The sequence below is a fragment of the Chiloscyllium plagiosum genome, unplaced genomic scaffold, assembly GCF_037043375.1.
Source record: "Chiloscyllium plagiosum isolate Xiang-an unplaced genomic scaffold, Cpla_swu_hap1 HiC_scaffold_37, whole genome shotgun sequence".
Lineage (NCBI taxonomy): Eukaryota > Metazoa > Chordata > Chondrichthyes > Orectolobiformes > Hemiscylliidae > Chiloscyllium > Chiloscyllium plagiosum.
This window is the reverse complement of record NW_028270175.1, coordinates 5,476,271-5,493,707: the sequence shown is the minus strand read 5'-3', so window position 1 is coordinate 5,493,707 and position 17,437 is coordinate 5,476,271. Positions and strand designations below refer to the sequence as shown.

Here is a 17,437-nt window from a genome sequence, read left to right as displayed (position 1 = left end):
AGGCTCGACGGGACACTGAGAAACACTCTGCGTCAATCTCATTCTACAAGCTCTGGGGAAGGAAACGCCGTACAAATACCTTAGGGTAATACAACAAGTTATATCAAAATCTTAGCTCAAACTGAAGGCCAAGAATTTTGTTTTAATGCCATAATGCAGTCTGGGGGGGGGGGGGGGGGGCAGTCTGGTCATAACCTGAATAGCCACAGAAAAGCCGCCCAATTCAGTGAAACTTGATAAATTAAGAGCACAGAACATTATATACAAGTCCATCAGCGGCCTGACAGCGAAAGTCCCTTTGAGTGTCTGTGAATCTCAGTGCTGGTTATTTGATCAGGGATCTGCATTGGGAGGTCCATTGACCACTGGACTATTCGTGACAGTTCAATGCGTTTTGGATTGGGGAATGAAGCTTAGTGAGTCGTTTCGTATTTGGTTCCATGTAGGAGTCGATCAGCGGATTGCAATATGCAGTTCAGCAGAACTACTGCTCTTCTCTATAGCAAGGGTAATCCTAAATACCGAGCAGTGTTGGCACACAGGTAATTAAACAATGCTCAGCGTCGCCTGGAGACCTGTGCAGTCTGAAAACATGACAAAACAGGGTCATCAGTTAGCGGCCGAGGGAAGGACTAGAACAATATTTTAGGGTGTGTGTGAATGGTAGCCGCCTTTACTTCAGCGTGCTTTAATGAAGAACTTGTGGATTGAGTAATGGGTTGTGCAAGGAACCACTGCCGGAGCATTACCGACTCAGACTTAGGGCACTGTTTGTAGACCACACCAGTAACTCAGTGCCGATCCATTAATATCCAACTGCATTTTGAAATCTTAGAAATTAAAATAAAGTTATAATGTTAAGTAAGTCAGACATTACCCTTTATAAAAAATGAATACATATATACTAGATTGTAAATGTTATTGGGAAAAATACAACCCAATGGCACAGACCTTCAAAAATGTCAGTACCTAAATGACAAAAATCTGCTTCTTGACAGCGACTCATTTATATTTTAGCTCTGTTCCATTATCCTAACGAATTCATCATCAGCAGATGCAATATTAACAGCAGAAAATCAACTCATTAGATCCAGTGGGATTTAATCAACATTGCAATCATGTATGCGGTTCCTGGAGAGTTTGATTTTTTTTCTTGCTTTTTTTTCAGTCCTTTTCACATAATTGCTCCATCTTAGATCTTAATAAATTATTCCAGCTTTAGATTGCCGACTTTCTCCACAAAGCACTATCTTTCGCTAAAATATTTACAATAAACATCATTATGTCACGGGCACATATTTTGAAAATGGCCTTTGGCTGCCCTGGAAGTGATAATTGGGTGAGAATTAACCGTCGGTGTACCAGCCAGCGATAACGCAACATGACAACGTTCACATGTTAAACTTTGTACAGAGGATTGCTTCTAATGCCGAGAGTGAAACATGCCCCCCCGCCCCCCCCCCCCCCCCCCCAAAAAAGGCGCACAAGCAATCGCTTGAAGTACATTCTTGACCTAATATTTCCCATCCACATTTCTGACAGCTAATGAGGGATCTTACATGTACACTGGCAAGTTCAGACTTTTGAATGGAAACTCATTGGCTTCAAACTTCAGCGTCAGATGCTGGAATTGTATTGTTCACTGCTTCTGCCTGAACTGCTACACTGCATGATGCAGTCACTTGACTGAACAATGCAGGGAGAGGGATGAACATTTAACGAATAACACCATCGATGTGGGAATGTCTGCTGAAAACTGGGGTGAGGGGGCAACATATGTTTTGAATAAATAAAATAAAACTAACTGTGTAAAGGCCACTTGCTTCTCCGAATTCAAAAATCTACCTTCATTATTTGCGTTGCAACTTTATTTATTTATATGTCGGCCAGCAATATTAGCTTTGTTCAACTCCACCAGCATCCCGTTGCTGAAACTGTGTTTACGGATTATACATGTGTGTTGGAAACTGTTTAGGGAGAGAGGTGGGATGTTATCAGAGATTTTAATTCAGTGTGGAGAGTGAATGGATGACCTTGAGAGTTTGTAATGGCAAACGTTTTCTTTTTATTGGAGATTGGGTTTGTGCTTTAGCTGGGGCCTGTGGTCAGCTACATGACCATGAGCCATCTGCCTTCAAAACCCCATTAACAAACTCCTTGGAAATGTTATTAGAGTAACTTCTGGACCCCCGCCCTGTCTAATAACTCTGCTACCTGTTTACAGCAAATTTCCTTCTAGGAATACAGTATTCCCTAATCCTGTAAACTCAGTGTCATTGTCAGCTCCATTCCTTGTGTGGAGTTACACCCTCATTGTTTTTATAAAGTGAATTGAGCACGAGTCAGACTTTTGCTCAGCATTGCAGCCACGCTGAGATTCAGTCTGAGCTCTGAGAGATGGCACATCGCTTCATCTTGGAGTCGCAGTGTGTTTGATAGCAACCAGGACCAAATCCTTACATGGCTACAATGTCAGGGGAGAGAGTGGTATAGCAGCAAACTCACTGGACCTGGAGGCCTAAGATAACAACCATGGCAGCTGCTGCATTTTGAATTTAATTTATCAATCTGAAATTGAAAGTGAGCCTCAGTCATGGTGACCATTGTCAATTGTTGTAAAACCCATCCAATTCACTGATACCCCTTTAGAGCAGGAAATCTGCCACCTTTACCCAGTCTGGACTCCAAACCTGCAGCAATGTGGTTAACAATGACCAAACAAGTCACTCAGTTCAAGGGTAACAAATGCTGACCTCGCGACATCCATGTCCCACAAATGATTAAATCCTACAGTTTGAAATCACAGTCACATCAGCAGTAAATTGAAACACATATAGGATTTCTCAATTGTCCCAATCAAAATTATTAAACTCCTGAGATCAAACTGGACAAATTCAGTGTAGCTGAGAATACTCACTATGGTTGATTAATGTCATCACAAAAGTGCAAATTTTATAATTTGGTGTTGACTAAATTTCACAGAAACTAGCAGGTTTTTTTTGTTTTATATGCTTCAAATCAGAATTGTGTGGTTCCATATCCTGTTAGTGTGTCAACAGGTGGATTCACATCCTGTTCTGGAGTCACATGTGTAATCTCCAAGCTGGCATTAAACCTCAGTGTACCAGTACCATTTTTACTTTTGTCTTATTCTTTTTTCTTTCAGGGAGGGTATTGGAAGAGCCAAGTGCTCCACATGGAGTTTAGGAGAGGAGATACCACTTCACTCCACTGTTCATGGGCCACCTACTGACCAATGACTTGTGGAGAACTCTGCCATTGGTCACAGATTGAAATTTTCCCTCTGGTGATGTTTTGCCTTCTAAGTCATCATGAATATTCATGAGGTATACACTGCCATGTTAAAGCACCAGTCAGTGCTCCTCAGAATAAAATAGCAGATGCCACATTGGTGTAAATATGGAAGTTTGTTCTCTGTGTAGAAATATGAATTTGTGGTGAAGATGCAGAGTTCTGATGAACAGCCACTATAACGAAAACATTAACACTGCTTTCTTCCCACAGGTGCTGACAGACCTGCTGAGTTTTTCTGCTTTTGTTATCAACTTGCAGAGTCTGGTTCACAAAAAAAAATGTACACTCGAGCCTCTCAAAGGCTTTGGAAAATTTCTGAACATTGTTAATCTCCATTTATAATTTACACTGTGTAGGTCGTTGATAATGCGAAATGTATCTCAAAGTGAGTGTTGCAATCAAGACTCTTAAATATGGCAACACTTACATTAGAGGCCACTTCCCATTGCAGCATTGTGCAGTTGGCATTGTCCTGTGGTGAAAAGTGTTTTGCTTTGCTGCAAGCTGCCAGACATGCTCCACACTGACAGGATTAAACTCTGAATGTGTTCTACAACAGTTTGATGTGTTCAGAAATTGGGCATAGCCCTTTAATCACTCATTCTAACAATGCTTTTCTCTTTCTTTAGGTCAGCTCTGACCTTGTCAGTATGAGTTAAACTTCCTGCTGCTTCGTCCACATAAAGCTTTTGACAGCTTTACAGGCTCTCACCCCAAACTCTCTGTAATCCTGTGTCTACAGCATTAATGCTAAATCCTCCCTTAGTAAACCAGTTTTGGGCTTTTTTCTTCCCTTCTGTTTAATGGATTATCAGGTTGTCGGACCTGTTTCAGCCCCTGAAATACACATTAATCCTAACCCAACTTTATAGGAAAGATGTGGATGCTTTGGAGAGGGTTCAGAGGAGGTTTACCAGGATGCTGCCTGGACTGGAGGGCTTATCTTATGAAGAGAGGTTGACTGAGCTCGGACTCTTTTCAATGGAGAAAAGGAGGAGGAGAAGGGACCTAATTGAGATATACAAGATAATGAGAGGCATAGATAGAGTCGATAGCCAGAGACTAATTCCCAGGGCAGAAATGACTAAACACGAGGGGTCATAGTTTTAAGCTGGTTGGAGGAAAGTATAGAGGGGATGTCAGAGGTGGGTTCTTTACACAGAGAGTTGTGAGAGCATGGAATGCGTTGCCAGAAGCAGTTGTGGAAGCAAGGTCATTGGGGACATTTAAGAGACTACTGGACATGCATATGGTCACGGAAATTTGAGGGTGCATACATGAGGATCAGTGGTCGGCACAACATCGTGGGCTGAAGGACCTGTTCTGTGCTGTACTGTTCTATGTTCTATGTTCTAACTGGCAACACAATGCTCACAAAACCAGAAACCACCCAGCTCCCCGTGTTACACAGCAATGAATCTGGAACATCCTTCAACACAACACTCTTTAAGGACCCAGACTCCAGAAGAACAGAATTGAAAACATATCCAGCATATTAAGAGATAATTGGTTTAAATATTTCATTGTACCTACTGTGCTTGAGTACACGTGACAATAAAACTTAATGCTAGTTTTAAAATACACAGACATACATTTTAAGGATGAGCTTGAAAGAGCAGTTTACAGACAGCACATCTTGGTGATGGTGATAGCAGGTGGGTACAAACAAAGCATTAACTCAGTGGAGTTAAGTGACCAATATCACCCCAGTCAATCACACCCTGGGCTGCTCTTGTGGCCTTTTTAACATGTGTATTCTTAATCTGAATGGCACCACTCACCCATTGCCTCTCTACCATCAGTCAGCTCTCACCTGCTTCCATTCTCCTCCATCTGACCATGCCAGAGAACCACCTGCAATAACTTCTCTGGTCTTCCCCAAGGATCAGTCCTTGGTCTTCCCCAAGGATCAATCCTGCCCCTCAGCACGTCAGCCGAAAACACAACATGAGACAGCAGCAACGCCTCGTTCTACCTCTCACCCAAATCTCTCAACCCCTCCACTGTCTCTCAGTGATCAGATTGCTTGTCTAAAATCCAACATGAATCAGCTGAAATTTCCTCTAATTCAACATTGGAAGTCCAAAGCCATGGTCCCTGCCACAAACTCTTAAGTCCTAGTCACTACTGCATTCCCCTCCTTAGCAATAGCCTGTGGCTGGAGGAGACAATTCAATAATTTGGTATGACATTTGCACCCAAAATGAGCCTCCTACCACTTCTCTGTGCAATTGCAAAGACTGTCCATTTCAACCTCTGTAACATTGTCTCAAAATGCACAAAACAGCAGCGACCCTTGTATATTTCCTTCCACAAAAGCCTTCGACCAGAAAACAATACAGAGCGTCCTCCTCCATTTCAATTGCTCCAAACATTTGTCTCCACTTTCCTGCTTGTGCCATGATGATATGCACAACAAGATCCGAAGCAACAGATCCACCGAAGATCTCGATTCACTCTCGGACTGGGGTCAGGCAATGCCCCGAATGCTGGTTTCGATCTTCCATGTTGCAATGCTCCAACTCACCTTCAGCAAGTTCTCTTTGGAGTGGATCTCACCCAGAAAACAAATGGAAACCTGTTTAGCCCCCTCCGCCCGTACAACAGCTCCAGAGTCATATCATCTGTGCCCACTCAGTCATCAAGCCTCATGCCACTGTCATCAACTCCACTGAGGCATATCAGAGCACGGAGCTTTCACTAAACATTCATAAAACATTCCTCTCCCAACCCCTGCACCACCATTTGCACCTCCTCCACCCACCTCACCCTATCCTGGTTATCAAAATCCATCATGAGACCTTAGATGCTGAATGGACTTTCGATTCCTTGGGAGTTAGTGTTAACAAGGGCAGACATCGATGATGAGGTTCGAAACCACGTTCAGCGTGCCAGCAGAACCTGAATGGACAGAGTGTTTGAAGACCCAGAACCTCAAATCCAGAATCAATGGTTGACAGAGCAGTAACAATACCTACTCCCCTCCATGACTCAGGGATATGAAAGGCATCCAACATACACCAAAACCCTGCAGAGGTCCACCAGTGCTGCTTTCTGCAAACTCATTGGCAGGATTGGTGCACTGATGCCAGTGTTTCCGTTCACACCAACAGCCCTCACACTGGTTCACTGCCCACACTCAATCTGCTCCACTAGATGGGCCACACTGCCCCAAGACTCGTGAAAGCAACTCCCTAAGTAGAACTTGGTTTGTTTAGAGTCAGTCAGTCCCTGGATGGTTGTGCAACATTGAAAAAGGAGCAGGAGTCGGCCATTTGGCCCTTCAAGCCTGCTCCACCATTCAATATAATCATGGCTGATCATCCAACTTCGTTCCCTGTTTCCACTTTCTCTCCATATCGCTTCAGCCCTAAGAACTACATCTAACTCTAACAAATCAAGGACATCCTCAAAACCTCCTTGATAAACAGCTAAACCCCAATGTCACCTGGGAAACTCTGGCCCTGGCCAGCTCAGAGGGAAGGATCTGTACTTCTTGAGACTCACTGCCAATGGCAAGTTGTAGTCAAGTGTCAACAGAAAAGGAGTGCCACCCCTGTGACACAGACAGGAGGTCATACATTAGATTCTTCAATCACCTGAGCATTCATTTCCAGAGCGGAAACAAGTGACCCCCAACCACAAGAGACTGCCTAAGAGAAAGATGCATTAATTTGAACTGTATCCGATTCCTCAGATTATGGAGCTTTTTTTTGACACTTCAGTAATTCAAAGCCCTCAGAGGTGAAAGTGCACTGTGGGATATTATTAACAAATGCACTCCTATCTTCCTAAGAAATTCCAATGTAATTCGATGATGGAGTTAACACATGGATTGGTTAAATTGGTGCACTAAAGAACTTGATATGAATGTATTAATGTGCTGTGTCAAATACCGAAAGATTTCAATTCTATCCACTTTAACCCTTTACAAACCAGAATATTATGACTACTATAGAATAAAATTATTAGAACCAAAGATTGTCTAGGAGTGGATCAATGGCTTGGTAGATTTCAGGATTGTAAATTCAGCAGTGGTGACATACAAAAGAACTTTTCTTTCTCATGTTACATGCAGTTAAATCGCCATAAGCAGAGACTCGGTGTTAAGATCTCAACTGTTAAACGTGTTCAAGTAATTAGTCACCACTTTCCCCTGAGCTTTGTACCTGAGTACACCTGATTACACACACCTCAGTATTCACATATAAACTCTGCTGGTTTCACTCAGACTCAATTTCACTCATAGGTCCCGCCCACCCCATAAACCCATTGGCACAAAGGACAATACCAGCACCTATTAAACGGCAGTTCCATGAGTTGGAGCTAGTGTATAGAGCTTTTCAACAGCATCATGATGAGTGGGTAAAAGGAAAGGACACACACTGCTCAGCCAAACAGAAACCAGGCTTCATTCCAACAGAATCATAACAGCATGTATTTAATGAGCTCAGAACAAATATATTTTAAGTAAAATCATTAGAAAGGGCAAAATTCAGTCATTAACACCAGGCACTTTCTGACGAATTACGTTAACAATAGTCAACTGTATTTATCACACCAATATTTGAAATCTCAGCTGTTATATTGACACTGTTTTTTCACACCCATTACAGTTTATTTTGTTGGGCTAAATGCATTGTTGAGCAGAATCACACCCCGCGATACTAATCATTAACAAATACTGCACAGTAAACACCCATTAAGTTTCCTAATTAACAATGCATAAACTGTTTGAAAATGCACAGTTTGGAGGATGCCCAGTTTGTTGCTAGCCCCATGGCAGTTAAGACAATGCTGAACTTGCGGCAATGAATCCATGCGTACTGGCAGAGACTCCACCTGTTGTGCAAGCAGAAAGCACTCTCAATGCTGCTCAACAGCTCTGAGAATAAATAGCATGTTGTTGTCCAAAGTTGGAAACATTAAGGTCTTGGAAGTGTTGCTATACAAAATGATGCTGAACCTTCGCTTCCTCAAGAACTCTTGCAGTGAGTGAAATGATTTGACCTGCTAATGCAAGTAGCATGACTATCTCATTAGAACACTCAATGGAGACTAGGACAGTGACATATACATTTGATGCTAAAATTGAAGGGTGGCTCAGTGGTTAGCACTGCTACCCGGGTTTATTTCCCCTCTCAGATATCTGTCCTTGTGGAGTTTGCACATTCTCCCAGTGCGTGCGTGGGTTTCCTCTGGGTATTCCGGTTTCCTCCCACTGTCCAAAGATGTGTTGGTTAGGGTGGATTGACCATGCTAAATTGCCCCATAGTGTCCAGGGATGTGCAGGCTAGGTAGGTTAGCCATGGGAGATGCAGGGTAAGTTAGGGGGTAGGTCTGTATGAGATGCTGTTCAGAGCTTTGGTGAGGACTTGATGTGCCAAATGGCCTGCTTTCACACTGTGGGGATTCTCTGAGGGGAGATACTTAAAATTGCAACGAATATATGAGTGGAACATAAATGCATTGGAAGCAATTCAGAGACGGTTGATTGAATTAATGCCTGGACCCAGGGAGAAAAGGTTGGCCAGGTTTGGCTTGTTTAAACTGGAGTTTAGAAGCTGCAACTTGATTAAAACATGAGCTTCTGAGGTGACCGATGGATGCGGAGAGGATGCTTCCTCGTGTTAGAGAATGCAGAAATAGTGGTGACTGTTTAAAAACAAAGACACAGCCATTTCAGATGGAGAGGAGGGGAGAAGGTTTCTTTCAGAGGATCAAAAGTTTTCGAAAGGTGATGGAAGCTGAGTCTTTGAATATTTCTCAGGGGGCAGATGTGGATATATTCTTGCTGAGCTAAGTGGGTGAAAGTTTATCGGGGGGAATAGGTGAGAGTGTGGAGTAGTCAGATCTCACTAAATGGGAAAGCAGACTTAAGGGGTTGAATGGCTCCAGGAAGTTGAGATGTACTTACTGGAATTTCCAATGGTTTGCCATGAGCAACAGAAGTTAGAGTGGCAATCCCTACTTTTATCAGCAAGACAGAAATTTGTCATTTGCAAACATTCGAGCTCAACAGTATATTTGATAGGTTCTCATTGCAGAGGAGAAACTTGGGCTGAGTTAAGGAAATGAGTTGCAAACAGTGTTATGCACAATGCCACAAAAACTTTAGAAAGATGGACAAATTTCAATTGTTACAGTCAAGGCCCCATCAGTAGCAGATATATTTCAGTTAAGATACTTCATCCAGAGCAGAGCCATTGAGAACAGCAACACCAACATGTTGATATCTATGAAGCTTGTTCTAATCTTTGGAAGAGGGCTAGAATTAAACTAGTTTGAACCATCGTTCCATCACAAATTAATCCATGGTGAGTGCTGCTCTGTTTGTCATTTGATACAATACCAAATCTGTTCAACATGAGTCAAGCAAACTTTGATTGGCAGTTTCAATAGGCTGTAATCCAACAAAGTTAATTAGATCTCTCTCCTGAATTCCACTTAAGTTCATCTCATCAACCCTTCCTTCAACTCTAACCAGTTCAAATCCATTCTATCACCCTTTACCCCAAACCTAGCTAATTAGGTCTCTCTTTCTGACTTAGTAGTAAGCTCCTCAGACTCGTTCATTGATGGGCTAATGGAAAGTGAGGAAAGCTGGAATTTGCCAAGACTTGGAAGAGTAGAGAGACAGAGCTGAATGGTTTTGATGCATTGTCAGATGTGCCTCAATTCAAGGATGTCATCTACTCAGAGTCACAACCTCCTGCCTATTGGGCTTCCCGTTCCCTTGACCTACAGCTCCTCCAGCACATGAGGTAGGAGTCCCATGGGGTAACACAGCAGCACTGACATCAATCACTGGGAGGAACTTGCTACCAATTGTTCAATGTGATGACAACATCAAGCTGTGTCAGATTTCGAGCCCAAATGTCTTAACAATGAGGTAAGGTGATGGCAGAGAAGAAGGTAAAAAGGAAGGAAATCTCGTTCACCAGAACTAAAGCAGAATTGGTACCAAGAGATATATGTTGCTTTTTTTAATTGCTGTGGGTTTGTATGCTTAAATTGACAAATGAGCGAATGACTTTTCAAGACTGACAAATGCTCCTCCGTGTCTTTCAGTGTTTCTTGATAGATTTAAAAGAAAGACAATTTTACATAATATGCTTAATTAACATTTCTGTGTTTAACTTCTCCAATATATCACAGGACTGTATGGAACAGGCCATTTGTACCAATGTCGTTGCTTAGCTGAAACAATTATTTTGAACACTCTCACAGTCAAAGAGTTCTATTATATCAGGAATAAAATTCTTATTTTCTGAAAAATCTGTAACTAGCTAAGTCATATACTCATTGATAATCTCACAAACTATTTTATGAAAATTAACTTAATTCTGACAATCAAAGATTCATACTTGCAACTGAAAGGGCTTCATAAAAAAATAAAATGACTATCTAATATGATTTTTTTTGCATCATAAGAGACACGAAGTGTTTGATGCTCTAATATTTTACGAGAGAGACGGTAAACCTGCCTGTTTACACTGTCCATTACTAGCAATGGAATGGCAGTTCAGTTTTACCCCTTCCCTCCTTGGAGGCCACAGTGTGGCAAAGATCTGCAAACGTCAGCCACACACGCCATCTCACATTTAAGCATTTGCACAGACTTGCCTTCGTGGTGAGTGGCTCCCTTTGGGTTTATTGAACATGAGGTTATGTGGAGGCTGCTACTGGGATCTGTGTTAATAAAGGGCAGGCCAGGCACTCATTATTCTTACACAGTGAGAGCTGATTCTGTTTTTTTGCCAATGTTTGACTAATCCCCTCTCCTTCCTCTAGATGTGACTTCAGGGAGCACTTTATATTTCTACTCCTCCTTTTCCAAAGAGCAGAACTCTCTCATGTCATCCTAGCCCGAAGCCTTCACACCTTCTTGCCCATCCTTTTCCTTACATCCGGTTCAGCCATGAGCCAAGCTGATGCTGGTGGGGGGCAATTCCCCTTCTGATCATTCTCATTGGCTCATTCACGCACACAATCAATTGCATTTATAATTGGAGGGAGCACAGAAGAAGGTCATTGAGTCCACTGAGTCCATGCTGGAACTCTGAAGAACAAACCAGCTCATCCTAATGTTTCACTCTACCCCATAGCCTTGGAAATGCCCTTCCAACTTCCTTGTGAAATCATTTGTAATCCCTGATTACCCTACCCTTATAGGCCATTACCACTCAGAGCAGATAAATGTTCCTTTTCACAACCCCTGCATATCTCTTGCTCAAAACCATAAATCTATGTCCGTTAGTCCCTGCACCATCAGACAACAGATACCATAGTTAAACACCCCATAATCATGTACACCTCAGTCAAATCTCCTCTCAAAATGCTTTTGTCCAATGAAAGTAATCCCAGCTTCTCCAACTCAACCTTGCAGTGATACTCCCCCCATCTCCGCACTCTCTCAAAGACCCTCCCAACATTCCTAATGTGTGGTTAACCAGACTAGAGGCAAAACTCTCTCTGGCTTAGCCAAAGATTTATTAACACTCAGCATAATGTCCCTGCTTTTGTATTCAATACCGCCATTTAGGAAGCTAATTCCTATGTTCACAACTCAATGTAATGTGCTATTTATTCCATCGATTCCACCATCTTTTGAGGAAGAGAGTTCCAAAGATTCAGGACCATTTGAGAGAAAATACTTTCTCCTCATTTCTGTCTTATTTTTAAATAGTAACCCTGAGTTCTAGATTCTCCCACAAGAGACCATAAGACCATCAGAAATAGAAACAGGAGGAGGCCATTCAGCCCCTCGAGCCTACTCCACTAACCAGTAGGATCATGGCTGATTCGACATTCCTCACATCCACTTTCCTGCCCTTTCCTCATAACCTTTGACTTCCTGAATGATCACAAACTTACAGGAAAAATCCTCTTCACATCTGCCTGGTCAAGACCCCTCAGGAAATTGTATATTTTGAACAAATCGCCTCAGACCTTTCTAAGTTCCACTGGATACAAGGCAAGCCTCTGATAAAACAACCTTCCCATTCCAGGTGTTAGGCTAGGAAGCATTCTCTGAACTGCTTCTAATGCATTTGCATCCACCCTTAAAGAAGGAGACCAATTTTCTTTCATTCATTGATGGGATTATGGTTTCACTGGCTAGCTGGCTGATTGTCCAGAGGGCAGTTAAGAGTCAACCACATTGCTGTGGATCTGGAGTCACATGTAGGTCAGACCAGGTAAGGATGGTAGATTTCCTTCCCTCAAGGACATTAGTGAACCAGATGGTTTTTTTCTGACATTTGATGATGGATTCCTGGTCATCATCAGAGTCTTAATTTCAGAATTGCATTGAATTCAAATTCCACCATCTGCCATTTGAACGTTACCTGGGTCTCTGGATTAACAGTCTAATGATGGTACTTCCAGGCTGTTTCCTCCCCTATTGTACACAGTACTCCAGCCTTGCCTTGTGTAAGTGAAGCATGACTTACCTACTTCTGTATTTAATTCCCCTCACAATAACACTCCATTGCCTTTCCTAATTACTTGCTGCACCTGCATACCAAATATATATGATTCATGCATCGGGACTCCCAGATCCTTCTACAACCTCTCACCATGTGTTCATTTTTTATGCAAAAATGGACATCTTACATTTTCCTTCATTGTCCTCCAATTGTCAGATCTTTGCTCATGCACTGAAACTATTTGGATGCCTATGCAGCATTTTTATGTCCTCTTCAAAACTTACTTCCCTATCCCTATCATCAGCAAATTTAGTGACCATTCCTTCAGTCTGCATTTCCTTGGTTTGTCTTCCTGCTCTGGGAACCTCTGAAGTCCATGTCGAGCAGAGATTGCCACAATCAGGAGTCGATTTGTCGGAATGCCAGTTGATGTGTCAGCAGCGTGTGTGGAACCTCTGAGCAGTCACATGGCTGCAATACTCAGTCCTTTCATTAAAGTCATTTCTACAAATTTTTAAAAATTAATGCCCCAGCACTGATCCCTGTGGCTCCTTTGAAGTGGGCTTTGGGAAATTTTACTCCTTCAACGATACTGTATCAATGCAAGTTATTGACAGTGTGGATTGATCAGTTATTAAGCGGTGTTTTGTTCGAATTGAACTAGTTAGAACTGAAGAATAGTCCAAAGGACTGAAGAATTGAAAACCTTGTGGCCTAGTTCCATAAAATTTGTCAAGGTCGGCCCAATAATTAAAGACCTGTCAGTTTAACTTTGTTAGTGTCTAGGAACTATTATCCAAATTAAGATCAATAATCACATGGAAAAGTGTGGGTTGATTCGGAAGTGGAAATGCCCTATGTGAATAACTTGCTGAAGTTTGATGATGTGCAACAGAAAGACTCTTTGGAAATAAAAATGTTGATGTGATGTAGATGGACTTCCAGGTGTGTGTTTAAGAGCCATACAACTGACTTGTGGGAAAGCTACAGGTCATGGTTTCAGAGGGACAGTAACGACATGGACACAACATTGGCCGAGAGATTGGAAACCGAGAGGAATGGGGGGGCCAATGGATTTTTTTTATACTGGAGGAAGGTTAGTATGGAGTTCCCCAGGGGTCAGTATTGGGACCCTTGCTTTCCCTGGTAATATATTAATATCTGGACCTTGGTGTGCAGGGGACGATTTCAAAGTTTGCAAATTATACAAAACTTAGAAGAATTGTAAACTGAGAGGAGGATATTGTGAAACCCCAAAGGCACAGGAGTGGGCAGATGTCGTCCAATGCAGAAACGTTTAAAGAACATGGAGAGACAGTACAAACTAGAGGGTACTATTCTAAAGAGAGTGCAGGAGCATAAAGGCCTGAGTTACGCCATTAGAGGTGATAGGACAGGTAGAGAGTAATTAACAAAGCACACAGTATTCGAGGTTTTATCCATAAGTGTATAGAGCACAAGAGCAGGTAAGTTATGTTGAATTTATACAGCACATTGATTAGACCTCAGCTGAAATATTGTATTTGGTCTGGGCATCACACTCTATGAAGGATGGGAATGCATTGGAGAGAGTGCGGAAGAGGTTTACAAGAAGGGTCCTGGGAATGAGAATCTTCCGTTATGAGGAACAGTTGAAGAAGTTGGGACTGTTTTCCTTGGAAAAGGGAAGGCTGAGAGGATATTTGATAAATGGTTTTCAAGATGGGGACAGGCTGGATGGGGAGACCTTCCTCCTGTTCATAAAAGGATCAAGACGCAGACAGCATCATTCTGAAGTGCTTTACAAAATCAGCAAATGCGCAGTGACAAAATAATCTTTTTCACACAGCGAATGTTTAGGGTCTGGGAATGTATTGCTGGGAGTGTGATGGGGACAGGTTCAATTGAGGCATACAAGATGGCATTAGACAATTATTTAAACAGAAACGATGCTGTCAGATAAAGGCAGGAAATAGGCACCAAATTAAAATAGAGCCAATACTGGCATATGGGCTGAATGGCCTCTTTCTACACAGCAACAATCCTGAGATTCTTTGAATTTATGGAATAGGTGCTGGAGTCAACTTTGACAAGCCTCCTTCTCTATTGATCAAGGTCATAGCTGACCTTTTACCCTAATTCCTGCTTCTCACACTATCCCCTAATACCCTACTTCACAAAGGTCTACCAATCACAAGCCTGAATATTCTCAACAATCTGGGATCCACAGGCCTTTGGGATAGAGAATTAACATCTCCTCATCTCAGTCCCTACTGGCTGCCCCTTTACTCTGAGACAGGACCTCCACATTCTAGACTCCTCAGTCAAAGGTAAACTCCTACCAACATCTACTCTGTCAAATCCCTTATGACGTTTAGATAGTTAATCAAATGGAGTAGTTTCGCAGCAAATGGAGACTCCTTGTTGATGGTTAATGGAGGGCCACTCTTTGTTAGTCAGCACTGTCTGACAACTTTATGGCCTGTTGGCGACTTAATTAACTAGCACTTTACAACTGCAAACTTGCTGAAACAGTATGGTTAAACAATGTCATTCTGTGATCAATAAACCAACCTACTGTAACTCATAAAACTGAATGGATCATCTCCACTGGTCAATCACAACTGTACAGAGAGATTCTGTTGGTCTTTAATCACAGATTAACCAATGAACACTCATAATCCCCAGAAACTACCAAATGAAAGGGTGATTACCACATACTTGTGAAATTGACAAGAGGAAAGTAACTGGGATCCCAGAAACTTACCGATCCAGTCAGTTCAGTGCATCACTTAGCAACAGCTGCTTCTCTTGAGTTCTTCCCTCCTGTCAAAGAAATGATGAAAGGTCAACAGTTACAAAGAAAGTTCATTTTTAGTTAGTAAATGTTCATCTTTCCAACAGCTTATGAGCCTCTCAAAGTGCTGCTGAATCACTGGTCATTTTAACATTGTTGCCCTTACAAACCCCAACACCACCCCCCTGACTCCTGCCAAATCCCACCCTCCCTGACCCCACACCACTCCTCCTTCCCCTGCGCCCCCTCACCCACGTCACTTCACCAACCATGTAATGGGCCCGGTAACCACAGAAAGTCACCAACAACATATGCTCAACTTTCTAACCACACTGGTCCTGGGAATCCTCAGGAGGAGAATGGTTAAAGACAGAGAGAGAGAGAGAGAGAGAGAGAGAGAGAGAATGAGACAGAGAGAGAGAGAGAGAGAGAGTGTGCTGATTTAATCTCGTTTTTGGAAGCCAACTCACAAAGTAATGGACTGGGGCCAAACGAAAGTTACCAACTGTTGCAGAGATGTGCAGTGATCCTTCCCGTAGGAGACCTTAACGGAACGGTAAGCACAGAAACGGCTATACACACACACACACTCCCACACACTCCCACACACTAGGACATACAAAAAGGCACACTTTCCCACATATACACATATATACACTTCCAAACACGCTCACCCGTACACGCTTGATCACAAACACACCTTATGGAAAATGTGTGAAAAACATATCAAATGTTTCTTTTAGAATTTCTGCCTTTGTGACAACAGATTGAGGGCCCACGTGGTAAAAGCTGCTCAGATTCACCCCCCCCCTTCCCTCCACCCTCCCCAGAATCAAACTTATATTTTCCGTACTCGACGATTCCCCTTCCTTCCTTCCCAAAAATATAAGAATGAGCTCAATCCTGCTGCTACTTTATCAGCAGGTTTTAATTGTAAGGAAGGTTGGTAAATGCCTCACCCTTCAAATCAAACAGCGATATTTCTGATCGAGTTATTACATTCCTTTATCAGAAATAGCATTTCACTTTTATTTTCCACTTGTGACAGAAGTAGGGAGACAAACAATTGCGTCATTAACTATCTTTCGGAAAGGTCCCTCTGCACTTGCTCAGTATAAAAATCACAATTGCTGAAAGGAGCTGAGGGTAGTCTACTGCCTCATAGTCACAGAAGCTTGTCAATAAATTTCTTGTTCCCTTCTTTCTGGTACAAATTCATTACCTAATATGGATCTGCCTGCTTTCTAAGTTATTTCTAGTGTGTGTGATAATACTCTCTGGGATGCCTGGGCTAGCTGTAATTCAGATTCTGCAAATTCTACTTTCACAGGGCAGTTACCAGTGAAATGGTGTCAAAAAAAAGTTTGAAAAGTGCAGTGGATTGGCAACAGATTGTATAAACAAATCCTGACATCATTCTTTTTTCATGCCCCCCCCTTGTCTCTTGCATTTTGCTGAGGATGGCAATTCTTAAAAAAAAAAAATTCACTGTGGTTAGCAGCAGCAATATGCAGAGAAGTGACTTGGTTTATTTCACTGTGAGAGAGGGGATAAATTTCACTCACTGAACCCACACACAAGTGTCTCTGATGCTTGGACCATATTCTGCCTCAGTGCTCCAGGAGGTGAATGAGGCTAGGATTTGCTGGAATCCTACTCTGTACTCTGTACAGCAGATGGGTCTAAGACCAGAAGGCATTAGTTTAAGGCAAGCAGTAAGTAAATCAGACAGGATCTGAGGAAATTCTTTATCACCCAGACTGGTGGCAGATAAATGGAAGTCACTGCCTTAGAGGGTGGTGCAGGCAGGTATTCTCACATCATTTAAGAAACATCTGGATGAGCACATAAAATTTCAGGGCGTAGGAGGCTAGAGACTAAGTGCAGGTTAATGGGATTAGTTCTCAGCAAGGGT

At 42.3% G+C, this 17,437-nt stretch overlaps 1 protein-coding gene and 1 long non-coding RNA gene across 15 annotated transcripts in view; one reads left to right on the top strand and one right to left on the bottom strand.

The window, feature by feature from the left end:
- casz1 (castor zinc finger 1) overlaps positions 1-17,437 on the bottom strand; it is a 402,949-nt gene that overhangs the window by 260,859 nt on the left and 124,653 nt on the right. For all 14 annotated transcript variants that reach the window (XM_043676242.2, XM_043676250.2, XM_043676245.2 and 11 more), the window contains one exon: positions 15,493-15,551. The gene's annotated coding sequence lies outside the window, so the exon portion shown is untranslated. The remainder of the gene's footprint in view (positions 1-15,492; positions 15,552-17,437) is intronic.
- LOC122540449 (uncharacterized) overlaps positions 15,965-17,437 on the top strand; it is a 39,063-nt gene continuing 37,590 nt past the window's right edge. Inside the window, exon 1 of the long non-coding RNA XR_006309308.2 lies at positions 15,965-16,078. This is a non-coding gene — a long non-coding RNA (uncharacterized LOC122540449). The remainder of the gene's footprint in view (positions 16,079-17,437) is intronic.